The sequence below is a fragment of the Vigna radiata genome, chromosome 1 (genome assembly GCF_000741045.1).
Source record: "Vigna radiata var. radiata cultivar VC1973A chromosome 1, Vradiata_ver6, whole genome shotgun sequence".
Classification (NCBI taxonomy): Eukaryota; Viridiplantae; Streptophyta; class Magnoliopsida; order Fabales; family Fabaceae; genus Vigna; species Vigna radiata.
Genome location: NC_028351.1, coordinates 20152438 through 20155548, shown reverse-complemented (window position 1 = coordinate 20155548; position 3111 = coordinate 20152438). Strand labels below are relative to the sequence as shown.

General features: G+C 32.7%; 1 pseudogene; it reads left to right on the top strand.

Annotated features, from left to right (window-relative positions):
* The first annotated feature begins 949 nt into the window (after positions 1–949).
* LOC106759009 lies at positions 950–2642 on the top strand (annotated as a pseudogene).
* The last annotated feature ends 469 nt before the right edge of the window (positions 2643–3111 follow it).

Here is a 3111-nt window from a genome sequence, read left to right as displayed (position 1 = left end):
GTCCACTTAAACTAGTGCCGACGTTTATTGACGTCGGTCATGGACACTAACTGACATCATTATAGACGTCTGTGTTTAGGATGTCTGACGTCCCATTGACGTCACCGGTTTAGACGTCGATTGATTAATAGACGTTAAAAGCCCAAAATAACCGACGTTAATAGCGTTTTTCCACTAGTGCTTGATGTCATTCTTTCACTATCTTTTCAAGGACGTAATCCTTTTCACAGGAGTAAAATTGTGTGATACTTTATCAACTTTAATAAAATGCTCAAATATCCTTTTGAAATGAGAAAAAGAGAATTAATTCTAATAACTCAAATCATCTCTATAACTTTAATATACTTATATTTTAATAATCATCCCATTAAAATCTTATTCTTTAAATTATATTAATCAAATTTTAAATTAATATTGTTTAACATCTTGAGCCAAGGGCCTTTAATGCATTTTAGTTACAGTTATGAGCATAGTGATTCTTGCTTGTATATTGGTTTTACTTTCTTAATGTGAACTTAAAGTTGTTTTATTTGTCAATTATTGGTGTTGGTGATGAGAAGTAACATGGAATTAATGTGTTTAAAGTTATTGGTCCGTCTATTGCCAAGTTATAGAACACATAGTATAAACTGTGTTACAATTTTTATTTTTATTTTTATGATTTGAAGCTTTCAAAAAGATCGAACAACTAATACTCTTTATGTTTTCAGTACGTAGACATTAAATTGGCTTAAAATGACAAGAGAAACTGAAACAGAACAAATGTGTGACGTAGTGCATACATCTCGCCTGGTGTAGTTTCTCTTTCACAATGGCAACAAAAACCTAACAATTTATTTTGATGATGATATTTATTTTTTGTTGTAACATTTACCAAAAGCCCCAAGACATTTTGTTGTGTGAAACAGTGAGAACTTGTTGATGTAGGTTGCAGTCATGGTACTAGAAAATGGTAAGAGAAAGTCCAAACATTCTGGTGACTGGAAACACAACCATGTGTGCACTACTCTAGAAGAAGCCACCCAACTCTGCCACATCAATAAGAACTTGCATGATGGCTGGGATGATGAGCTTCATTGTTACAACCATTTCTATAGGCTTTTGTTTGCTATTTAGCTCCTCTAAAGGAAGGAAACTTGTAAAGTGCAAATCTAGAAAATAATTTACTCCACATTGATTTAAGTTGGCAATAATACAATCTTATTTACTCATCTCAATTTTGAATAGCCTAAAAAATTTTGAAATGTTCTTATAAGTTCATTTTGTTTGAAGGAGGTGTTGTTAGCAGGTCATTCGGTTCTAAATTATAATTAAATGATGATCCTTGTCAAAACTTGAGGTGGCAGATATATTGAACATTGAATTGGAGACTATCTCTCTACGTCATGATTTCCATTGTAGCCATTACAAAAGGTTCATGCTACTTAATGGTATAATATTCCTGAATCAGTTTTTAATATTTCTTGGAGATCATTAATAACGAGATTGAGGTCCAAGGTATCAAGAAAAGTCGAGACTTCTCTGCTCAACTCTTTAGTCAGAGTTTGGGAATCTATGTGAGTTTAAGTCACGTATTAAATAAAAATGAAAAAGTGAAAATCATATAAAGATGAAATTCATTAATTTATTGTTTTAAAGTTTTGAATTGATTATGATATTGATTTTTTATATGATTAGACTCAAGTTTTATTAGTATTATGTTTCTTCGGTGAATTTCTAGTGTTTAACAAAAGTAACATCATGAAGTCTGAGTGTTTCAGATTCTATGCAGATGTCATTGTGGTGCAACATATCCTTGCCATTTATTCTTACTCCTCTAATATCTAATCTCTTTAGTTGTCCTTGTACCTTTCTCTCCTTGATAACAAATTTTGAAATTATTACTACAAGGCATAAATGTGCTGAACTTCCAGTGGTACAAACTGAATCTATTTTTTTCTTCTGAATTTTCCTTGATTTTGGTTGTTTATTTATTATTGATCATGTACATTTAGTTGTAATTTCTCAGGGCTCTCCATTGCCAAAAGAAAATGGAAGCTTCTTTCTTTTCTATTATTAAGAACAATTGTGTGGAGATGCTTTAGTTTGACGAAGCCTGTATTCGGTTTATGTTACGTTGGATCAGATGGACAATTTTAATATTATCTTCATCATTTACACGTTGTTCCTTGACATCATGTGTATGTTGTTTGATTTATAGGTTTTATAATTTTACATGGTTTATGTGATGAACTTGAGGATGTTATGGAAGAAAACGGAACATTGTGGATTACCATGGCTGTGATTTCTTTCCTGAGCGATGGTTTGATTGTGTAGTTGTACTTCAAACTAATAACACCAATTTGTATGACCGTTTGAGTAGGAGGTATGAAAGCACTTGTTTCTGTTATTGAACGTTGATTTTGCTATACTACTATTGGATTCATTATAAACTTTTCCCCATATATGTAACGGGGTACAAAAATTCAAAGCTTTCAAACAACATTGAAAGTGAAATCTTCCAAGTTCGGCTTGAGGAGGCTAAAGAAAGTTACTCCGAGGAGAAAGTGATTTCATTAAAGAGTGATAATATCGATGACATTAGTAGAAATGTTGCACCTTTGATAAATTGCGTCAGAAATTGGTCTTTACATGACATCCCAATAATATATATATATATATATATATATATTAGTTGGAAATGTACTAAAATATTAAGATTACAGTTATCCAAAAACTAGCTGAAAATTTAAAATTTAAAGTATTGGAGTATCTCATAATAGACTAAGCAGAAAGTGTTTCCAAAAGAACACAAGCAAGCAATAGAAAGTCCTATGGGGCCTAGGCAGCAAAAGGTCCTGGTGAACTAAGGCATGTTCCAGGGAGACATCTCCTTCCTCTACTCAATCCAAAATGGATGGTCATCGCAACAGGACAACACACATAACATGGCACAACACAGCAAATGCAAACAATGCAAGGGTGAGCTAATTGTATATAAAAGCATGCAACATATAAAACACACATCCTATACATGTTATATTCTAGACCTGACTCGTCCGGACTTTAGAATGAAAGTCGAGNTATGGCGGGTCTTGCACTCATGGTGACTTATGAAACTTGGGTTCCCCA